We start from the raw sequence: 25,298 nt of genomic DNA on the forward strand, positions 1-25,298 counted from the left end.
AAAAAATTTAATTAATATTTAAATATAAAAAATATTCCACTTAAAATTTTCGATTAAAACCTTCAAAATTGTTGAGTCTCCCTGCCTACGGACTAAATTTAGGGTCAAAGTCAATTTGTAAAGGGCCACCACCTCGAACCGTCTTCTCCTATACGTGTGTTCCTTTCTTCTTCTTTTTCTTTTTTTATATCCAGCCACCATTAATTCTCTTTGGAGATGAGGACAAAACCAAGTACAAGGCACATGGGCACTTACGGGTACACCACTCCTCTCTCTCTCTCTCTCTCTCTCGTGAGACTACAAGCCTACACCATGACTTTTCATATTCACCAAAGAGAAATTCTTAAATGCTAGTCTTTAATAGAGAGAAGACACTTAACCAAAAAATTAAATAGAGAGAAGACATGTAACTAAAAATGTATGACATCATTTAAATAGTATAGCTCATCAACAGCTCATCAACAATGACAAATGCTAGTCTTCAAGTCTACGTTAGACTTGATTGATCGATCAAAAAAAAAAAGTCTACGTTAGACAACCCCGTTAACGTTAGTTATTAAAAAAAATAAAATATAAAAGAAGAAGCTGGCCAGCTGTTCTCAATTGGGAATTAGGACAAAAAAAACCTTTTAAGATTCTCACTCTTGTGAACAAAAGCCAGAAATAAAAAATAAGTACACAGTGTAACCACAAACAAATGTTACTACAAGTGATTTTTAGTAAAATCAAGTGAAAGGTTCTAGTGTAAAGAAACAAAATCTTGTTCACACAAAATCTTGTTCACATCAGCATGGGAGAACCCAATTTTCAAAATAACGGAAATATAATTTATTTTGTCTTGTTTTGTTTTGTTTCATTTTTTAAAAAATGTATTATGATTTGTTGTAATATGTTTGCTCCTAAATAAAATATATAGAAATGTAATGAGGTGTGAATTTAATGCTTTTTTTTTTTTTTTTTTGTATGAAAAATTTAATGCTTTGTTGTGATATATTTACTCCCAAATAAAACATATAAAAATGTATTAAGGTATGAATTTAATGCTTTTTTTTTTTTTGGTGAAAAATTTAATGCTTTGTTGTGATATGTTTGTTCCCAAATAAAATATATAAAAATGTATTGAGGTATAAATTTATTACTTTGTTGTGATAAGTTTGCTCCCAAATAAAATATATTAGGTGTTTGCTCCCAAATAAAATATGTGTAGTGATATATGTTTTTTGTTGTTGTTGTTGTTTTTTTTTTTGTTATTATATACTAAATTTACGTGTGTATATAAATATATATATATATATATATATCATAGGAATAAATAATATATTCATCTTTATATTGGTAACTATGTCTAATTGCTAATTATATTTGTGCCTAGAAGTGGGGAAGCTTTGTAATAAAGCATACCAATGCCTTTAAAATAATTAAAAGATTTATCACCTAGGTGGCTCACATTCAAGGTCGAAAAGGATTCAGATCCTCTAGATTTCTTAGAGAACTATACTAGTAGATTTCCTTAAATCCTAACCACTTTTTAATGATTTAATGGTCTAGATTTTGCCATCTCAGTATTCCACTAACAATATTCTTAAAATAATAAAATAATGTTACAAACAAAACAATTAAGATTATTGTTAGTGGAATGCTGACATGGCAGAATCTAGACCATTAATTCATTAAAGAATGGTTAAGATTTAAAAAAATCTATTTGGTAGAGTACCCTAGGAAATCTAGAGGATCTGAATCCGATCGAAAACCAAAATTCATATGATGACAATGGCAGTGAGATAGCCGTATGGAAATAAAGCTGAAGTGTTGTCTTGTGAAATCTTCAAAAAATAAAAACTAATGAGATAGTTGTAGTGATGACTGATGATGATGAATAGGGAGCTCCATATCTCAGAGGGAGAGAGAAACAGGAAAAGCGAAAGAGAGAGAGGATTCCCAAAAATAATGAAATTTGAAAGCTTTTACCTTGTGAAAGCTCTCACCGATCGGCCAATTCAATTCCCAAAGGAAATTTGAAATTGAACAGAGGATGGGTTAACGATGTTAAAATTTGTGGATTTGTTGAAATGACATGGCATGTAAATTGACATCTTACATATTTAGTTAAATGTCTTCTCTCTATTGGCTAGGACTTCAAGGTTAGCTTGCTGACCTTGTAGTCCAGGACCATCTAAGAATTTCCCTTCACGGAAACCACAATTTGGTAAACTTGTGCAGAACCGGACCTAGTAAGCCTAAAAATTTGCAGCTTCTTTTTACACTTAACGCAACAAAGGGCACAGAAAATATAAATCTAAATCCTTCTTTGTTTACATCATAAACTCATTGGATATTTAAATAGTTTCATTATTGGTCAAAAATACTAACATAAAAATATTCTAATTCCATAAAAAAACTTAGATTTGACGAAAGATGAGATTTCTTAGGCTCTTATCTCAAGTGTACCGTCAATTCTTATCTACTTGAATATTTTGGATAGTCTTCTCGCTCAAAATATATGTAATTATATGTTGATTTAATTAGCTTATACTATATAGCTTGGGTTTTTACCTTATTTTTTAAAAACTCCCTTAATAATATTAATTATAAAACTAACCCCACAAAAAGATTTACTTAAATACCCCACATTAAGTCTTTTTTTCCAGGTATTACACTCATGATAAGCCAAATATATATATATATATATATATATCTTCATATTTCTATGGAAATTGCATAGAAGACAAAAGTCAACATCAAAGTCAACAAAAATCTAGCTGCCAATGTTGTGAGTTTTAATTTGGTCGCTTTAATAGTCCATATCCTATTAATAGTGAAGTCTAAATCTTCTATCTTATATATTGTGCTCCACTCCATGCTCTACCAATAAAATTTGAATAGCTGACCTCTTTCTTTTAAGTGAGATAATGTTAGGATTTTAACTTTAACATTAATGTTGACGTTAACCTGATTTCTGCTTTTGTTTTTGGTTTTGTTTCCTCTCTCTGTTGTTTCATTGTATTCCTTACCATCTCCCAAAGCTTTATTGTCCACTACCACAGAGATTCCTTTTGTCCTATTGCTCTAGTTTTGTTTTCAACTTTTAAAACAAGCAACCTTCAACGCCTTTTAAGTATTGCTCAATCACATAGTAAATTCTCTCTTCTTCTTCTTTTTAGCGTAAATAAATATATATATATATTTTTAATTTATTTTAATCATAAGAATTAGGATTTATAACAACTTTTTTATATACACTTGACGTGTTGTTGTGTCTACCCAAACCTTTGGTACTTTGTTGTTGTGTTCCCTTCTTACCATTGTTGGTGCCACCCTAGTCGTAAAGTGAATTCCCAGAACCGAACTGTAAGGCCCGTTTGAGCCAAGAGAGGGCGTGTAGGGCATGAGAGGTATAAGGTGGGTATGTATTACGAAATGCAATGATTGTGAGAAAAACATGATAATTGAGTGTTGAAACTAGGATAGTATGGATAAGTTGTGGAGATCCAACTCCTCTGTCAGCTCCAGGACTAGTTGTCCTCCTGTTATCGAAAACGAAGAAGATCACACTGTTGAAGAAAATGAGATCCCTAATTTCCGAAAATGGAATATTCCTAAAGTTGATACTAAATTTGTTTATAAGACTAGTTTTGTTGAAACTACTTTCTATCCCATTTACAAAGTGAGAACTGTTGAACAAACATTTTCTATTTCCAGAGTTCATGAAAAATGTTGCTTGTTTTCTAAAAGAAATATTAATGAGTTCATTGCTAAAAAATTCAGTTATTTGCATATTGGTATGGTTCAAGTTGCTATTAAACCACTCACCCGAAAGGGTATTAATGCTTCTGTTCTCATGTGTTTACGTGATGCTAGATTTAAAAATTTTAAAGATATCATTCTTGGAATGATTACTGCTTCTTTGTATAATGGTCCTGTTTATTTTAACTGTTATCCTGATCTTACTCTTGCCTTGGATGATCCTAATATTGTTAAAGCCTTAACTTTAAATATTGCTTCATCTGGTTATATCATGGAAGAAGGTAGTAAGCCTTTTGCTTTGATTTACCACATTTATTACAGATTGTTAGGTACTCAATTAAATCCTGGTGCTATAAATCACAGAGAACCTTTTGGTAAAACTATGTTAATTCAATGTTCAACTCCTGATGCTAAAGTTCAAGTTCCAAAAATGATTCAATGGCAAGACGTTAAGCTTCCCACTGAATGGTTGTTTGAACAAGAATCTCCTCTTGTTAAACCTATTTTTGATGAACTTGATCTTACTCGTATTCAACAATATCTTGATGGTACTATTAAAATAAATTTTCAAAATAACCAACCATTAAGGATCAAGAAAGGAAGACATTCCTTTGTTGGATCTGAAAATATTTCAAAAAGAGATCAAGATCTCAATGATTTTTTGCAAAAAAGTATTGAAAAACCCATAGGTTTAAAGCTAAAAGGAGTTTCCAGTGGTAACTCACAAGTTAGCACTCCTTTCTATTCTACTAAAGCTGAATCTTCCTCTCCTCATGGCAATGTTGCTATTGATGATGAAGAAGACTCTGTATCTGTTACTCCATCAGATTTTGATTCTCCTCCTATTGAAAATCCTCTTGTTTACCAAAATCAATTAAGACTTTTGACTATTTTAAACGATGATTTTGAAATTGATTGGGATTCTTTGTACAATGAGTTTATGCTTTCAAAAAACATACCTAAAAGAAAATATTTCCAAAATAATTTTGCTCAGTCTGAAAAAGACCATGTTAGGAGAAAATGATTGGAAAAGATGAATCAATTGAAAAAACATATTTTGTTTTTTGATTTTCTTGAAAACCATTATGTTTCAAAAGATGAGGTTTCAAAACAACATTTAAATGTGAAAAAAAAAAAAATCAAATTTTGTTAAAATAGATAAAACCATTATTAGATCTAATCATCCTTCTCTTGAGCCAATTTTGATAACTACTAAGAAGGATGAAGTGACAAAAGAGGAAGTAAAGGCCTCTCCTTTCAAAATTGCTAATGATAAAACACCTATTGTTAGTCTTAATGAACAAAAAAATTTTACTAATGAATCTTTGCATGTTATTGGTTAATAGCTTGATTGTATTGAAGAAAAAATTATTGACAAAACTGCTTCTGTTGAAAAATCTATTTCTGAAAATCATGTTTCTATCAAGATTGAGGAACCTTTGATTAGTTTACCCAATCATGATGAAAATTTCAAGTTCAAAACCTCCCAATCTAAAACTCTTGAAATTGTTGAAAAAATGCTTTTTGATTTAAAAGTTAAAATTGAGGGTACTTCTCGAAGTACAACATGCACTATTTCAAGAAATGGAAAAGAAATTGTTTCTGATGAAAGTACAGATTCTGAGGTTGTATCTTCTGTTTCTACAAAAAAGATTTTTGATGATGATTTACCAGAAATTAAAAGATTTGTTGGAAATTCCAAACCTATGTTTCTTACAAAAAATTGGTATTCAAAACCTACTCCCCCTGATATGCAGTTTGAAGAAAGACCTTTTCAAACTCAGTTTTTTGTTTCTGCTAATAAGATTTATGAATGGAATATTGATGGTCTGTCTGAACAAGAAATCTTTAATAAAATGGGTCATATGTCTATGGTTGGAATTGCTTATGTTAATAACCATAATCTTGATCACCTTGAAATTGTTGACCTTCTTGCTACTGGTTTTTCTGGTACTCTTCACGGATGGTAGGATTCTTATCTCACAGAATATTCCAGAGAATCTATTAAACATGCTATTAAAAAGAATGATGAAGGTTTGCCTATATTTGATGAAAGTATTGGTCGAGGTATTCCTGATGGTGTTAATACCTTGATTTATACTATTATCAAACATTTTATTGGTACTCCATCTAATATTTCATCTCAAATTTTTGATTTGCTAAATAATTTGAGATGTCCCACTATGTCTGATTATAGATGGTACCAAGATATTTTCCTTTCCAGAGTAATGCATCGGAAAGATTGTTTCAAGCCTTATTGGAAAGAAAAGTTTATTGACGGTCTGCCTCCTATCTTTGCTTATAAGGTAAAACAAGAGTTAATTGGTAAAAATGATTCTATTGATTATGATAATTTGACTTATGGTGATATTTTAAGCACTATTAAAAAACTTGGCATTAATATGTGCAATGATGAAAAACTATTAAAACACCAATTAAAAAATAAAAGAAAAGCTAAATATGAAATGAGTAATTTCTATAAACAATATGGTTTGCCCCTATTGCTCCTTCCAGGCAAAAAGGGAAAAAACATGATAAAAGTCACAAAAATTATAGCCATAAAAAACATAAAAAATACAGAACCAACTTTGTTAAACCTAATAATTTTTATGCTAAAAAGAAACCTGTTAAACAAAGATCAGGAAAAGGTAAATGTTTTAACTGTGGAAAACCTGGACATTTTAGTAAGGATTGTAAACAAAAACTTGGAAAGTTAAAAAATAAGTTCAACATGTTAAACATTGATGACAAAGAGCAAGAAGAATTATTCAGAATCCTTGAATCAAACAATTCGTCTGATTCCTTGGAAGATGATTTTTCCTCTTCTTCTGATTCTTGCTATCAATCTACTACTGATTCTTCTAATTCTCCTAATATTAAAATTGGTTGTAGAGATTCTTGTTGCAATGTTATTAAATCTGTTAACACCCTCACTAAGAGTGAAAAGAATGAAAAATTAATAATTCAACTGATAAATCAAATTCAAAATCCTGAACTACAAAAAGAATATTTAGATAGGTTCAAGAAAAATTTGGTAAAAAATGAAACTGATAAAAAACTAAAATCAAGTATAAGCTTTGAAGAAACTTTGGAAAGATTTAATAAAAAGAAATCCAAAGATTTAACTGTTAATGATTCACAACATGAAATTAATATTGTTAAACAAGAGATAAACGAATTAAAACATGATTTTAAAAATATTAAAAGTGATAACAATAATCTTAAACAAGAATTGATAATGTTGAAAGTTGATAAAAACCTTGATAAACAACAATCTGATAAATCTAATAGTGAACATGATAAGCACAAAGATGGAGATAAATCCAGTCAACAGACTCTTCTTTCTGATAAAGGTATTCATGATATTTTCACTGATCCTCAACTTGCTCTTGTTAATAAAATACTTCCTCCAAAATGGTTTAGAAAATTTAAAATTGTTGTTTCTCTTGATTATCATTTCATTGTTATTGCCATGATTGATTCTGGTGAGGATATGAACTGTATCCAAGAAGGACTGATTCCTTCAAAATATTTTGAAAAATCTACTGAAAGATTGGTTTCTGCTAATGGTTCTTAGATGAAAATTAAGTATGAATTGAATAATGCTCATGTGTGCCATTATAATGTCTGTTTCAAGATTCCTTCTGTTCTTGTTAAAAACATGACTAATAAAGTGATTCTTGGTTTGCCTTTTATAAATGTTTTGTATCATTTTCTTGTGGAACATGATGGAATTACTACTGATCCTTTTGGATAGAAAGTAAAGTTCAAATTTGCTTCAAAATTTGAAATTGACACTGATGCTACTTCAAACATGATTCATGCTAAATTTAAACATCTTAAATTTCTTCAGCAAGAAGTTAGATACAAGAAAATTGCTGAACAAATTTCTGATAAGTTGTTGCAATCCAAAATTGATAATTTTTAGAAAATGCTGATTGATGATGTTTGCTCTGATGTTCCTAATGCTTTCTGGCACAGAAAGAAACATATTGTTGACTTGCCATATGTTAAAGATTTTGATGAGAAAAATATTCCCACTAAAGCTTGTCCTATTCAAATGAATGCTGAAATTGTTGAATTTTGCAAAAAAGAAATCCATGATTTGTTGCAGAAAAAATTGATTAGGAATAGCAAGTCCCCCTGGTCTTGTTCAGCTTTTTATGTGCAGAAAAATGCTGAGATTGAAAGAGGAACCCCTAGATTAGTAATTAACTACAAACCCTTGAATAGGGTTTTGGAGTGGATTAGGTATCCTATTCCTAATAAGAATGACCTAGTCCATAGGCTAAGTGAAGCTATGGTGTTCTCCAAGTTTGACATGAAATCTGGGTTCTAGCAAATCCAGATTAGTGAGAATGATAGGTACAAAACTGCTTTTACCACTTCTTTTGGACATTATGAGTAGAATGTTATGCCATTTGGTCTTAAGAATGCCCCGAGTGAGTTTCAAAGCATCATGAATGATATTTTTAATTCCTTCAGTCATTTCACCATTGTTTATATTGATGATGTTCTTGTTTACTCTAGTTCTATTGATGAACACTGGAAACATTTGTATTCGTTTCTAGATATTATTAAAAGAAATGGTCTTGTTGTCTTTGCTAAGAAAATCAAATTGTTTCAAACCAAAGTTTGTTTCCTTGGCTATGACATCTCTGAAGGACAGATTCGTCCTATAGATAGAGCCATCCAATTTGTTGATAAGTTTCTAGATGTTATCATTGATAAAATATAGCTCCAAAGATTTCTTAGGTCATTAAACTATGTTGCGGATTTCTACAAGGATATGAGGAAACAATGTAAACCCTTGTTTGATCGGTTAAAAACTAATCCTCCTCCTTGGTCTGATGTTCGTACTTCCCTTGTTAAACAAATCAAATCTCATGTTAAGACATTGCCTTGTCTTGGTATTCCCATTGTTGGTGCTTTCAAAATAGTTGAAACCGATGCCTCTGACATGGTATTCTGAAACAAAGAGTTTCTCCTGGGTCACCAGAACAAATTGTTCGTTTCTATTCTGGTATTTGGAATAATGCACAGTTAAATTATAGTACTATTAAAAAAGAGATTTTATCCATAGTATTATGTATTTCAAAATTTCAAAGTGATTTATTAAACCAAAAGTTTTTGTTACGTATTTATTGCAAAAGTGCTAAATATATTATTGAAAAAGATGTTGAAAATATTGCTTCAAAACATATTTTTGCTAGATGGCAAGCTATTTTGAGTGTTTTTGATTTTGACATTGAATATATTAAAGGATCTCAAAATGCTATCCCTGATTTCCTTACTCATGAATTTCTGCAATGTCACAATGGCAAGTAGACGGTTGAAAGACAAGACACGTGCCACTACTAATCCAATTGTTAAAAAAGAACTTGTTTCCTCTTTGGTCATTGTTAACCGTTTCACTCCCCTAGGTACTATTCCCAAGCCCAATTATTCTTCTATTTTAGCCTCACCATACGATCCTTATGCTCTAGTCACTGTTAGCCAACCTGTTAAAATTGTTTACCCTAATGCTTCCAATGCTTCCCAATATGTTAAAAAACAATCTATCCAAAACCTGTTTTCCATAGAGCCAAATAGGGCCTCCATTACTAACCCTTTTAGGCTTGCTACAAGTTATTTCCCTCCACAATTTCACTGGATTCCTGAGCACAGCCAAAAGACTGTGCAATACTTTTTTGACATTCTACGTCATGAGAATTCAATCACTATCAAAGCCATAAGTGACAAGGCTAATACTGATAAGATTATTTATCACAGTGTTTACTTAAACCACATTATTTTTGAAGAAATGTGGGGCCCCAACCATGCCGCCACAAGAAGATTGCCAAAATCCTCTATTCCCTATTCATATCATGATTATATTATTGCCTGGTTCAGGTTCATGCTCAACCAAAATGAAAATATGTCTCACTCATGGTTTGTCAACTTTGATAAGGATTTTGACTCTAAATTCCCCTTCTGGTTCATCCGCTGGTGGTCTCAGTTTGGTTCAACTATTGAAATATTCCCTGCACCATTGAAGGATGCTTTCCAAAATTTTACATTAAGATTCAGAATTGATGCTCATGGAGCTAAGTTCACTCCCCTGCTTCATTTTATTAAGAAATATAAGGTTCCTTGGATTCTAAAATGGCAGTATGCTAAAGAAGGTGACGTTCTCGCTCGTTGTTGGTATGCTAAATTGTGGGATAAGTTTTCTCACACCCAATCCATTATTAACAATGATACCAGAGATTTCCCTTCCCCAAGTGCTTCCCCAATAAGAATCACTACCCTAGTGCAAAAGGTTGTGGCTGATGCACCTGCTTCCTCATCTACCAAAAATGTTAAACCACCTGTTAAGCCCAAAAAGAAGGGTTCTCCTTTGGATGCAATCCGCAAAGACCCTGATGCTTTGTATGCTCTACTCACCAAGATGATTAAGGAAGATGAAGTTGTTGATTCAGAAGATGAACGGTCCTCTCAAGCCTCTGTTACAAAAGACCCTTACTACCCCTACAATCAGGAGTGGTTTGGTCATGATGAAGAAGATGTTGATGACTTAGCAAAAGATTGATTGGAAGTTTGATTCCCCAATTTGTCTGGCCTGCATAACGGCACAAAATGTTACAATGTTTACTTTCTGGTCAAATTCTACTATTGTTTTCCACCTCTGATGATGAAGATTCCCCATGTTTCCTGCTGAAAAGAAGATCCTCCCTGATTTCAAGGCTTTTGGTCACACCAAACATTGCTTTGGGCAAGCTTTTACTGTTCACTACACAGTTCACTATTTACTGTTACTACTTGTTGAACTATTCACTCAGATATTTCGCCTATTTAAGGGGGGTTGTCCCTTAAGTTTTTACTACAAAATTTTCTTCCCTTAGAACTCCTTCCCTTAGGAAGCCTTCTTAGAGAGAGAATTTACCATACCTCTACTACTACTACCTTGTTCACTACAAATCTTGTAACTAGGATTAGTTCAAGCTTTGTAACTGTTAACTTGTACTATTGAGATCTTGTATTCAATACTACTGTAAGTGTTTATTCTACTTTTAATAACAAGTATTTTCAGTTTTATGTTCATTGTTCTACTTGTTGCTACCACCACCTTGGACAGATTACCGCCATAACGGACGGTTCTAAATTGCTTTCATTTACTTTGAATTATTTTCATATATATTGCTTGGCTGGTTCTACCACCTTATTATTGTTCTTACTTTAAGTTATTTACTTACATTCACTATATTATATACTGTGCTTCCGTCTCTTCCCTTTAGCTGTGTGTGTGTATATATATATATATATATATATATGTTGTTTATTAAAAAGATAACTGTGTTGTTTTTGTTTTGTATTAAGGTCAGGAGTGATAGCAATTATCATACTAAGAGTGATAGTCAATCAGTTCAAAAATTGAATTTTGAAGATGAGGATTCACTTGTGATAGTTGAATAACCAGAACCTATATCAATAGATAGCAATGACAAAATTCATTCTAACATAGAAGAAGAAGAAGTGATTCCAAAATTAGGAATGGAGTTTGAGACTGAGCAAGATGCGTATGATTTTTATAACAGTTATGTGCGTGTAGTTGGATTTAGTATTAGGCGAAATAAGGGCCACAAGGGTGATAAAGATGGTTCATGTAAATGGTTAGATAGAGTTTTTTGTTGTTCTTGTGAGGGTATACGAGGGAATGACGAAAGAGATGATAATGTGAAATGCCATCATCCAGAAACAAGATGTAGTTGCTTGGCAAAGATGAAAATTAGTTGTAGATGTAGTGAAAAATATTATGTGGTAAAATTTGTGTAAAAGCACACACATGTCTTAGCTTCTCCTCGTAATCGTATATTCCTTAGATTTCAAAGGTCCATTAATCCAAACCAAGCTATTGAGGCTAAACTAGCAAATAGTTATGGAATTACACCAAGAGCAAGTGTAGGACTAATGGCCAGAAGGGTAGGTGCACTTGACAATCTTGGCTTCAATCCTGAGGATTATAATTATTATTTGCATACAAGATGAATGGATGAGATGAAAAATGGGGTACATGAGGCCTACTTGAATATCTTCAAAGAATGCAATCTAATTACAAATAATTTTTGGACAGATAGCAGAATGAAGTTGGATTATGAATATTTTGGGGATGTAGTGTGCTTTGATACAACTTACAAAAAAAAAAAAAAAAATAAAGAAGGTAAGCCTTATCGAATAGAGTTTGATAAAATAATGAAATCTAAAATTTAAATAAAATGTTGTCCGTGTATTCAAATCAAATTGTAATCTCAACAATAATATATATACAAGAGAGCTTATATGGAGGAGCTTCTTGTCCCTATACTCATTCAAGAATTTCAACAAACATGTAAAGTACAAAATCCAAAACCCCCCAAATATTTACTAACTACAACCTGTACATCGTCCATAAAAGTTTTTCTTTCCACATGTTTCCTAATGGAACAAAAGTCAAACACCATTATCACCATAGACAAGTCATTTTTTTTTCTCTCCACACTTTACTCCCACATCAAACCCTCAAAATGTTCAGTAACGAAAAAACCCAGAAGATTTCCTTTCCAGATGTGTCTATTACTGGTGTGTTTGTAATTGGTTTTTCAAAAAACGAACGAAAGATTCAAAGAGAGAGACGGATGTGTCTGTAACTAGAGGTGGCAATTCGTGTTTGCGAGTCGGGTTCGTGTTGTGTCGAGCCATGAGTATTCAATTATATGGGTTAACCAAAACCTACTTGTTTAGTAAACGTGTCAAGAATCCTCAACCCGAACACAACTTGTTTATTAAACAGGTCAACCCGACCTAACACTTTAAACCTGTTTAATTAACAAGTCATGTAAAGGTCATTACAAATGACTCATTTAATAATCTATTTGATTAATAGGTCATACCTAACCTATATAATTTTTATCAATTCCCATATATCAAAAATTAAAATACAATTACATCTAAAAATATAGTAATAAACATATAAAAACAACCATTAATTAAGCACTAATGTCAAAATAACTAATAACTTTATAAGCTAAACGGCTCAAATGGGTTCACATGTTGAACACGAACATGACCCGTTTATTAAACAGGTTAGCCGTGCCAACCCGAATATGACCCAAACCCATTTAACCTCAACTCATGACCTATTTATAAATGGGTTAGTTGTGTCGTGTTTGTGGGTTGTGTTAGATTTTGCACCCCTATCTGTAACTGGTGCATAGTGGGGATGAAGATGAACACTTGAGATTGAGACAACATAGAGAAGAGAGAAAAAAAAAAAAAAAAAAAAAAAAAAAAAAAAAAAAAAACCCAAAAGCAGCAACCAGAGAGGAGAAACAAATGCTGCGGAAGAGGAAAAAAAAAGTCTCATTTTAACCAAGGAAGTCAATTCCGTACCATACCGGCCGGTATATACCGTACCGACCAGGAAACCGGTACAAAATACCCCCTTGTTTCGTACTGGAAAAAATACAGGCCGTACCGGCAAAATCCGGCTATTTCGGCTGGTAAATGCATACCAGACCAAAACAAGAAAAAGAAGAAGAAAAAAAAAAAAAGTTCTCACTCTCTCATCTCTCCATTCACCGGCGTCACTTGCAGTTTCTCAAACTCATCGCGCATGGTTTTTCCTCCCTCAAATTCCAGATCTTCTTGACCGACGTTCTCTTTCTCTCTTTCAGATTTACTTTCTCTTTCTTGGCAGGAAGGGTTGCATCCAAGAAAGGTTTAAATTGCAGTTTCTCTTTCAAATTCCCAATAGCCTAAATTTCAGCTTCTTTAAACACCCAATAAAGTTGACAGCTTGCAAAAGTTATATATAAAGTGAAAAGCAACTTTCATGTGTCAGATTTTTTTCATTTTTTTTAATTATTTCCTAGCCCCTAAAACGGTCAAAAGTCCTATCAATTGTCAGTTGTTCTATTTTTTTTTTTTTTTAAGCCCTCAGTTAGTTCACGTGTGAAAGCACTGAAAGGTAAGTTTAGTATTTAAAATTTAACTTGTTTTTTAATTCTTTTTATAGATATGGATATATAGACTTGGGCTTGGGCTTAGGCTTGGACTTGGACTTGTGTGGGGTTTAAGATTACAAATTAGTTTAATCTATGAATATATATATAGCGGTAAACTCGAAATGGTACACCGGTATTGACCGGTATCCGAAATATATCGTATCGCTGGTTAAACCGGTACAGTCTCCAGTACGGTATTGACTCTCTTGATTTTAACGTTAACGTTAGGGATTATCTCACTTAAAAGAAAGAGGCCAGCTGTCTAAATTTTATTGGTGGAGTCAGAAGTGGAGCACAATATATGAGACAGAAGATTTGGACTCTTAATATTAGGATTTTCTCTACTATGTATGTTGTGGTTATGTGTCTATATGTTGGATTTGGCGGGTTAGTTTTAGTTAATAAATTTTTTTTTTTTAAAAAAAAAAACTTAAATTTGATATGAGATATAGACTAACAAAAGATATGTGTGTGTGTGTGTGTGTAGGCGTGTTGGCTCAAGTATTAGCTATTTAAAAAACTCAACCTACCACCTAACCCGACCTGTCACTTTAATAGTTGAATTTGTTCACTTGGAATATATCCATGTGGGGGTGATGTGGAGCAGAGCAAGTTGAGCGGTTTGGGTGAATTGAGCAGATTGTTGCACAAGCCTAGTTCTGTATGATATTATTGGGGATTACAAACTTTTTAGTCATTGGGAAACTATCTTTGGTAATAATTCGACTTTGTGGACTACTTTGGACAAGGAGATTGAGTCTCTTAATAAAAGTTCTCATTATTAAATAACTCATCTCTTTTACTAATACCAAAAGCCTTGTAGTTGAATTAGCACCTTTATGCATAAAGTGCTTGGAGGTCTAGAGGGAGGGTTCGAGTTACGGGGTTAGCAACATGTTGTAATTATTTCTCCAAAAAAAAAAAAAAAAAATCTCTTTTACTAAGCTTCTCTTAATTTAAGTTTTAACATAATTTAATTTAAAATGTACTAACAAAAACCAACTCACTTTTTTCTCAAAAAAAAAAAAAAAAACCAACTCACTTCAAGGAAACTCATTGAGTTCTACCTAAAACAAATACAAAGACTCAACACAATCCTTAATAGGGTCGTAGAGGTGAATCCAGAAGCACTATACCTAGCTGATAAGGCTGGCTCCTAGCGCAAATCAAAAGCACCTGGGTCGGTCTCTGGGTTACATGGTATTCCCATTCTGCTCAAGGATAATATTGCAAGCAAAGATAAGTTCAACACTACGGAGCCTAAAGGCTAGCTTAAGCGAGTGGTCTCAATTCAGGTCGTGCCAAGGAAAGGTACTAGCATTTGATTCAATGTGTAATAGTTAGATTGTATGGATTGTTCAGTCCTGTGTCTACCACCTAATTTCATAATGCTTGCATGTCAAATTGTGATTAAATTACATCACTTACATATGGAATTAACACTAGTACTTGGTAAAAAGTTAAATTAATGTGCACTGATCCCAAATTGACACTTAAGAATGTCGTAAAATTAGGCGTGACTCTAGGTGTTTTCCTAGAATTTTCCTTGTTCATTCAATTTATGAACTTTTACTTCAATTATTAAATTAATGTATAAGGTTTTTTTTTTTTTTGGGGGGGGTCAATTTAGTCCAATCTATGTATATAATAAGCTAAAGCGTAGCATTTTTTGTTGCACATCAACAACCATGCCATCCACTTATTTTTCTATATTTTCTTTTCTCTATTTAAACTTTTCTCCCCCCCCCCCCCCCGCCCCAAATTCTAAAAAATTAAAAAAAAAAAAAAAAAAAAGCTTCTTCCTATTAGTTCACACATATTGTTAAACTTCTTCAAACTTTTTTCCTTCCTTTTTGTCTCTTTATCTTCCCACTACTCTTTGCTTTACTGTTACACTTTTTTTTTTTTTTTTTTTTTTTTTTTTTTTTTTTTTATCTTTCTTATATTTTCACTCTTCTTCTCTCTATTTTATTTTGTATAAATTTGATATCATTTTCCCCCATTTAGTTCATATTTTTCCCTCACAAAACTGTGAGTACTCTCTCTCTAGATTTTTGTTCTTTCTTATACCTCTAATTAAGATTGATAGTTCTTTTTTCTTTCTTTTTTAATATGTGTTTTGGTATTGTATTTTTTTCTAATTTTCCATTAGAAAGTCTTCTCTCTCCCTTTTATAACTTTGGTTGAATTTTGATTTGTGTTAATACTTAGTTTCTTTTGGAAATAGGAATTTGAATATGCCTAGCAATTATTTGAATAATAAATTATTATAAAATCTATTTTTTATTCTTTTAGTTTCATTTTAATTTTGGCTGAGATAACAATATAATTTTGTGATGTGTTTTAATTATTATGATAATTTCCTTATTTTTTAAAAGATGAGAAATTTGAATAATAAATTTGAAACTTATAAAGTTTCGTTGTATATTAAGGAAATATAATATATTGCAATAGAAGTTAGAATTCTATGGTTTACCTTTAAAAAATATTAATCAAACACACAAAATATAATAAAATGATATATTTGTAGAGATAAAAAGATATTAAAAAAAAAACTTGTATAATTTTTTTTTTAATTAGACTACTTAAAGTAATTGTTACTTTTTATATATTACAACTCATTACTTAATAGGTGAAAATGCACTTTTAGTCCCTATATTTTGGTCATATTTTCATTTTAGTCCCTAACTTGATTTCATGCCTATTTCAGTCTCTGAAAATAGAAAATCACCTCTATTTTGGTTCTTGCTGTCAACCTAATAATGGAAAATGCATACGTGACAAATGGAGTGCCCTACTTATTATTATTATTTTTTTTGGTTTCTCACAGTATTTCCTCAAGGCTTTCAACTAGAGACTAATTACTGTTCGTGCTGGGTGAGCCCACGAATGGGTAAAGCACTGGCCCAGGAAATTCTTTTCAAAGTGCAGGTAGTAGGACTCGAACTAGGGAGCATACCTAGTCGAGCCCAGTACAAGCACTTTGAGACCAAGAGCTCAACCAACATGGCCAACCCCCTGGGTTAAGTGCCCTACTTATTGTCATGACGCTGACATGACCATAAAAATATTATTAAAAAAATTAGATGGTCATTTAAAAATGTCACGTAAATATTTTAATTTAAAAAAATATTTTGAGAAAAAGGGACTTGATGCTAAGCTCACATTTTCTGCGCTCTGAGTCGCATTCTTAGTCACATTCCCAGGAGTCAGGACACCACCATGACATAGGATAGTTGACACGAAGTGTGCCCTCAAATGAAATGTCCAGCACCTCCAGATCTAATCTTCTCAAGAAAGGCTTGGGAGAGCCAAGAGTGTGGTTGCAGCCTATCGCAAACGAATCGTCAATGTAGCAACCAGGTTTAATTCCAAAAGGGTATGGAATTGTAATGTTCCCACAAACTGCTGCTGCTCCACTACATGAACTGTTTCCCAAACCCACCGCTTTTGTAAATACATTCATTGACCACAATAAAAACACCATTCCCATCGTCATACCATATCTCTCTTCCTCGTACCCATCTCACACACACTCTCTCTCTCTCTCTCTCTCTGTGTGATGATGATGATGAGTCTCAGTGTGAAACAGCAAAGCCAAGCCCTGACTTCTTATGATAAGCCAAAAAAAAAAAATCTAGATATTTCTATGGAAATTGCATGGAAGACCAAAGTCAACATGGAAGTCAGCAAAAATCTAGCAGCCGATAGTGACGAGTGTGGCTTTTAATTTGGAAATTAATCCCATGACCTACAAGACTGTCGGTAGCTTTTAATTTGTACTCTCTCTCCTATGTATGTTGTTGTAACGACCCAAGGAAAAGCGCTAGCCACATCTGCGCTATATCTCAAAAGGACTAGTCACAATTGAGGCTCCTTGTAGTTGTTAATAAAGCCCAGATCTACCCAGTAAATACCCGATGTGGGACTCATCACACACCCACACACATCACACAATCAATCAAATTGGGGCATCACAATCTCCCCCACTTAAATCCCTAACGTCCTCGTTAGGGCCCACTTTGTGGGGTAATGTCTCTGAGCCCACACGGGATTACCGGGCCGGCTCTGATACCATATGTAACGACCCAAAAAAAAGCGCTAGCCACATCTGCGCTATACCTCAAAAGGACTAGTCACAATTGAGGCTCCTTGTAGTTGTTAATAAAGCCCAGATCTATCCAGTAAATACCCGATGTGGGACTCATCACACACCCACACACATCACACAATCAATCAAATTGGGGCATCACAGTTGTGGTTAAGGGCGACTGTAGGTTGGATTTGATGGGTTAGTTTTAGTTTAAGAAAAATAAAAACTTAAATTTGATATGAGATATAAACTAACGAAAAATGAATATATATATATATATATAGGCGTGTTGACTCAAGTATTGGTGGTTTAAAAAACTCAACCCACCACCCAACTTGATTTATTATTTTAATAGTTGAATATGTCCTCTTGAAAATTAATATCATATCCGTACCGGGGTGATATAGAGCAAAACGGGTCAAGTAGTTTGGATGAATTGAGCGAGTTGTTGCCACCCTCGTTGTGGCTGATATTATTGGAGATCACAAACTTTTAGTTATCTTTCAAATTTGAGGTGATTTTGATTTTGTTGTCGGCATACCCACCTCTCTCTCTCTCTCTCTCTCTCTGATGATGATGATGATGAGTCTTTGTGTGAAACACCAAGGCCAAGCCCTGACTTCTGATGATAAGCCAAAAAAAAAAAAAAAATCTAGATATTTCTATGGAAATTGCATGGAAGACCAAAGTCAATTCTTATTGTCACGCCCTAAATCCAACCAAGAGTTTTAAGCATGTAACAATAGCCACATACTTACAAGGTTTCCACCTTATAAGCAAGCAAGGCCTTCAAAGAGCATTAATATACCTCAACAATTGACATATTAGATCAAATCCAATTAAGTACAAAAGTTCAACTATATTAATAATCTTCCAACATCACAAAGAAAAATAGACTAAATATTTTAAGACTAAAAGTTTAAACAAAGGATAATTTTTAAACATAAAAGTCCAAATCTTATTTCAACGATTCCTAAACTTCACTTATACGCACATCTCAGCGAAAGCCTAAACACATACTACTCTTCCTGATCAAAATCTGAAAAGAGGGTTGGGGGGGGGGGGGGAGGGGGTGAGTTGACAACTCAATAAGTAACTAAATACCAAACTAGTTGAAATAAGTATATAGATTGACAAAATAATATAGATTTATGAGATAAAATTTTTTACATATGTCAAAAGTTATAATATACTATGAGTTTTCTAAAATAAACTAAAGAAGTTTCATTGACTTAAAATAATTTATAAATTCAAACATATTCACATTCTTAACTATCTTACATATTTATGACTATGGTCGTACTATATCTCCGTGACTAGGCATCAGAATCAGTAGAAACGAGTTTCGTACTAATGTATATTCCCCATTAGCTGGGTTCAAAAACACGATAAGGTCGTGATGTCCTAGATAGAATTAGTTTCGGTATTAATGAATAATTCCTATTAGCTAGGTATCAAAGTCAAAACATAATCAAATTGTCCAAAATCATATATATCAATCTGAATTCAAACAAATATATATATATATATATATATATAATCATATATTTAGTAATCAAATATATTTGTGTAATAAATTGTAACAATTATAAACAATTTTCAGTAGTTAAGATACAATAGTATAAGTAAAATAAAACCAATTAGGATAAGGGTACTTACCTCAATTAGCTCACCACAAAAGAACTTCTTCCTAATACTTCCTCTAAAATCCTTAAATATCATCTAAAACAATTTTCTAGCTATGAAGCATAGGTGTGAGTGTGGATGCGAGTGTGAGACTCAGCAATTTTTTAAAAAGTAGGGTGTGGGTTCTGAGAAGCCTTGTTGGAGTAGAGTTTGGAGGGCTTAGGTACAGAGGGTAGATTAGGCTTAGAAGGTCTCTTGCTTACCCATGTATCCTAATTGATTGTCTAGTGGATCGATTACCACTTGGAGGGCGGTGGAGAGGTTTCTCGCCAAGTTCTTCGGTTTCCTCTTCGATAACACGTCTCAGTGTTATCTATGTTTACATCTCTCTTCCCTACTCTTGTTCATTTCATTTTACTGCTGTGTTACTTGAAATATGAATTAGAGTAGCTCTCCTGCTTGTTTGCTTGCGTTTACACTATTCCGCACTTAGTATTAAATTAATGTAAAATCAATCAAGTCGTAATTTGAATTGGGGGTCTAAATAGGCTCTTGAGTTTTCACACATTTCGAGCTTTCAGTTTTGATACTTGTCCTATCAGTCCTTTCCTAAAGTCTTTGGGAGTAACTATAAGGCTAAAAAGCATGGTTCAGTCAGCTACAGAGTATTCAATGCCATAGTAGCAGCTTTATCTTAGATATTTTATAACTTTCCTTTGTCCTGTTCCTTCTTAATACTTATCCTCTTCCATAGAATGATCCGGAATGTTGCTCTGGATGGCAGGCCACGCCCTCTATCCTCGGCCTTGCCCAGTTGAGGAAGGGTTCTTCCTCTTTCTCCCCCCCCCCCCCCCCCTCGCCCCCAGGGTGGCTCTAATCGGATTCCGTTTCTTCCCTTGTTAGCACAAACCCTTCTGGAGGTGTTTACATAGATATAGGCTTACTGGCCTTTCACCCCTACACTTCCCATTACAAGAGAAGATAAGTTTGCATTTATTTCCCAATTTAATACCACAGGAACGTGAGACATTTTTTGGACTTCAAAGTGGTTTGTTAAATTTTCCTCGAACCACTTCTGATCTACTAAGAAGGCATAATTGCAATCTTCGGTTCTTTCAAAAGATGCTCTGCTCATTGACTGTATAATTGTGGTAAACACGTCGAGATCTGAAGGGATTGTGGTTTTGCAACAGCCGATGCCATTGCAGCTTCTGCCGTTTGACAGTATGGTGTCTTTCTCACAAACGAACATGCACCCACCATATATACTTAATGAGCTATTTGAGCCATCACTGGATAGAAGATAAGCCACGTTGGCACAACCCATGGCAACGAATATGTTTCTCAATTTTGAGAAGACAAAGGGACTTGATGCTAAGCTCACATTTGGTGTGCTACGACCATAAGGACTCCACCATGACATAGGATAGTTGACGTGAAGTGTGCCCTCTAATGAAATGTCCAGCACCTCCAGATCTAATCTTCTCAAGAAAGGCTTGGGAGAGCCAAGAGTTTTGCTGCAACCTATCGCAAACGAATCGTCAATGTAGCAACCAGGTTCAATTCCAAAAGGGGATTGAATTGTACGCTGCCTTTATAAATACATTCATTGACCATATCTCTCTCTCTCTCTCTCTCTCTCTCTCTGATGATGATGAGCCTCACTGTGAAACAGCAAGGCCAAGCCCTGACTTCTTATGATAAGCCAAAATATATATATATATATATATATATATCTACTTATTTCTATGGAAATTGCATGGAAGACCAAGGTCAACATGGAAGTCACCAAAAATCTAGCAGCCGATAAAAGACGAGTATGGCTGTTAATTTGGAAATTGATCCCGTGACCTACAACTGCCGGTAGCTTTTAAGGGTGCTTGTACGCTGGATTTCAGGGGTTAGTTTTAGTTAATAAATTTATATATATATATATATATAAAACCTTAAATTTGATGTGAAATATAAACTAACGAAAAATGAATATATATATATATATATATATAGGCGTGTTGACTCAAGTATTAGAGCATCAGCAGTGGTCTTCTCAAATGCCAAATTGTAAAGTATATTTGGCATTTGGGCCCAAATTACTCTAGCAATTGGATGGCTATACCTGGGACCGCCCAAAATTTTTTGGCATAGTGCTACAGTGCGATCTCATATGTGAGATCGCACTGTAGCACTATGCCATCCAAAAAATTTTTATTTTAATAGCGCACAGTCCGTTCAACCCCTCTCTCTCTCTCTCTTCCTACAGTACCAGGTTTTGCTCTCTCTCTCGCGCCATCAAGCTTCTCTCTTTCCCTCGCTTTTCTCTCCAATCACCAAGCCGCTGTCTCACCAAGCCTCGCTTTTCTCTTCGATCACCAAGCCATCGCTATCACCAAGCCTTGCTTTTCTATCCGATCACCAAGCCGCTGTCCGAATCACCAAGCCTCTACCTCTGCCGATTCACCCTCACCCATCTCCAAATCTGTTTCACTGTCACCAAGCCTCGCTTTTCTCTCAGATCACCAAGCCACTGTCACCAAGCCTCGTTGTTCTCTCCAATCAACAAGCCACTGTCCGAATCACCAAGCCTCTGCCTCTGCTGATTCACCCTCACCCATCTCCATATCCGTTTCACTGTCACCGAGCTTCGCTTTTCTCTCCGATCAACAAGCCGCTGTCACCAAGCCTCACTTTTCTCTCCGATCACCAAGCCACTATCCGAATCACCAAGCCTCTGCCTCTGCCTCTGCCTCTGCTGATTCATCGAAGCTCCGTCAGTCTCTCAAATAAAATCAAAATCAAAATCAAAGCAATTTACTAGGTGGGTTTTGATCCATGTTTGAATTTTTGTGTTTGTGTTTCTTTTCTCTTTCTGCAAGAAAAAGGGGGATTCAGCTTGTGTTTGTGTTTGGATTTTGATCTAAGAATTGTTGTTGATGTTTGCAGAGGTGGGATTCAGTTTCATCACTAGGGGTTTTCACTTGCTGTTGGATTAGCATCTTCAGAAAGTTTGCTCAGGTTCAACTTCAATTACCAAAATCCCAATTTTATCAAAATCCCAATTTTATTAGATAATTGGTGTTCTTGTTTACTAATTTTTTCTTCAACAAATTAATATGTTGTATACAAAGGTTCTATCAGTGGTTTTTGTTGTGTTCAACTCTATGGTTTTATTTGATTTCTATTTGTACATATTGGCCATGTATGGGCTGTGTTTGCAGAGACTATATTTTTGCAGAGAATATATTTTGAATTATATTTGCTATTGTATTCTATTAATATTTGGTTGTGTAAAGGGCTTGTATTTTTGTAACAAAAAATTACTGTTGTATGTATAGTCGAAATAGATTGATTATTGGATTATATTTGGCAAACTTACTGCACATAATGCACGGATTGTTTGCTTTCCAATCAGTATTCTCACTATTGATAGTTGATACACCAACTAACAACTATGGGAGCTATGGGAGGATTACATTAAGGAATAATATAGCAAATCCACCCACTTTCATTTTCTCTCCATGCATGATTATTCGAGCTGTGAGTCTAGCAGAGTAAGCTGTCAACATATATTGTTTTGACTAGGGGTTGTCAACATATATTGTAGGATGTTGCTATACATAAGAAGCTGCCACCAATCATAATATGTGAAGGCTTTGAACTCTTGTAGATTTGGTTAAGTTTGTATTTCTAATTTTAGTAATCACTTATCACAAATACTTGAACTCTTGGACTTTGTGAGTTGTCTCTAATTAACTTCATACACTAACTGTTTTAAGTTCCTTATTTAAAAGGGATGGATACCCAAGAAGAGATAACACAATATGCTAATATCTCACAAATGGATGATGATTTTCTGGCACCATTTTTATGTGAGTCTCAAAATACTTCAATGCATGGCCAAGAGTCTTGTTTCGAAGTTGAAATTGTCACCCCTAATCCAACAAAACGTGGTGGCAATACTTTTACGAGAATAATACTTACGGAACCACACGTTCTGCTTCCTCCCTCCAAAGTCGATGGGGAAATATTAATAGGGAGACAAGTAGGTTTGCAGGGTTCATGGCTAAAATTGAAGCTCGAAATCCAAATGGTGAGACTTACGAGGACAAGGTATAAATTATATTACAATGGTGTCACAATAATAATTTATGAATATTTTCAAGACACTAATTATTTTATTTTATTTTTTTTTAAATTTAGTTGAAAGAAGCAAAGGATCTATATAAAGTTTCACCAGCTCCAACAACCGACAAAAAATTAGCTTTTGCATTTGAACATTGTTGGGTTGTGTTGAAGAACCAACCAAAGTGGAGTATGCCTAAGGAAAGATCAAAAGGGCTCCCTCAAACTCCAAGTTTGATTGATCAAGTTTGTAGTAATGATGATGACACAATGGAGGTAGAGAGACTAATTGGCAGAAAAGCCAAAAAGGCTAAGCGAAAGAGAACAGATAGTGATAAGGGTTTTGAGGATTATTTGGCGAAAAAAATGCAATATACGCAAGAATCACATGAACAAGACAATGAGGCTCTTCACATCAAAGCGGATAGGGTTCGAGTGGATGCGCAAAGAGTTGATATTGAAAAGGAAAGAGCTGATATTGAAAAAGAAAGGCTTCATCTTGAAACTAGTAGGGAGACGCATAGAGTTGATATTGAAAATGAAAAGTTTCGTCTTGAAACTATTAGGGAGGAGGGAAGAATAATGACCTTGGATACAAGTGGCATGAATGACAAAGAAAGACTTTATTTTGAAAATCTCAAGGATCAAATCCTTGCAAGAAAACAATTAGAGGAAATAGTTAGGTTTGGCCCAAGGAGATGATGTCTTGTCATAACTATATTTTGGTAGTAAATTATATATGGGTTGGGGTTTGTCATATGTAGATGATATTTTGTTTCAACCTTATTTGGTAGTGGCTTATTTTAAGCGTAGGTTTTGAACATGTAGATGATGTATTGTTCCAACTTGATCAATTGGCAGTAGGTTGTGCCACTTATGTAATCACATCATTTTTAGTTATATGAAAAACTTATGTCCTTTCTATGTTTGATGATGTATTTTTACTTATAATAAGATTGAAAAACTTGTATGCTGAAGGGTTTCAGGATAATGGGGTCTATATTGTTAGCTTGAGCTTAAAATCTTCTCTCTGACTCTCTTAAATTCTTTTCTGGTCATTATATTGAGAATAAACTTAATTGATTTTTCCTTTATTCGTAATTGCTAGATTTGAAGTGCTCCAAATGTTTGGTACCATCAAATTGAGCTAGTGGCTTTTTCAATTGCAATCTTCACTCTTGGATTCCAAATTTTAATTTACTATAATTTGTATGTATTAAGTGAAGTAACTTACACTTGGTCCAACTACCTAGTTCAATTAAGCTGAAAATATATAAGAAGTCTCTCACACTCTAATGCTTTTTTATTTTGTCTCGAATAAATTCATTTGGTATCACCATTTAAATTTAGACAAGTGCAGTAATTGAGCAACTTGTATACCGATTCAATTGCTTGGTTATTTCAGATTAAGCTACAAAACACATACACACACACATGCAGTTTTCTACTATAACCTTTCTTGTTATGAACTTCATTTGTTAGTTTGAGATCAAATGCTTTATTTGGATGGCTACATTTCAAATTCAGAGTAAACCACAATACAAGTGGTCCCTTAGGTTCATTGTGTCAGCTTAAACTGAATTTAATCCTAATTCATCAAAAGGGTGTATATTGATTTGGGTTTCGTCTAGTTCTGTTAAATAGTCAAGTATGATCATTTCTACCTACATATAAGAGAAGATGGATTATTCGGT

The 25,298-nt window shown here is 33.7% G+C and overlaps 1 protein-coding gene across 2 annotated transcripts in view; it reads right to left on the reverse strand.

Annotated features, from left to right (window-relative positions):
- Positions 1–21,063, reverse strand: part of LOC126705497 (wall-associated receptor kinase-like 22) — a 117,329-nt gene extending 96,266 nt beyond the window's left edge. Inside the window, exons 1-2 of one of the 2 annotated variants that reach the window (XM_050404553.1) lie at positions 21,010–21,063; positions 17,041–17,096 (exon numbers count right to left, since the gene is read on the reverse strand). The gene's annotated coding sequence lies outside the window, so the exon portion shown is untranslated. The remainder of the gene's footprint in view (positions 1–17,040; positions 17,097–21,009) is intronic. The other variant, XM_050404552.1, reaches the window with a different exon arrangement.
- Positions 21,064–25,298: the final 4,235 nt, after the last annotated feature.

This window comes from Quercus robur, chromosome 11, assembly GCF_932294415.1.
Source record: "Quercus robur chromosome 11, dhQueRobu3.1, whole genome shotgun sequence".
NCBI classification, from domain to species: domain Eukaryota; kingdom Viridiplantae; phylum Streptophyta; class Magnoliopsida; order Fagales; family Fagaceae; genus Quercus; species Quercus robur.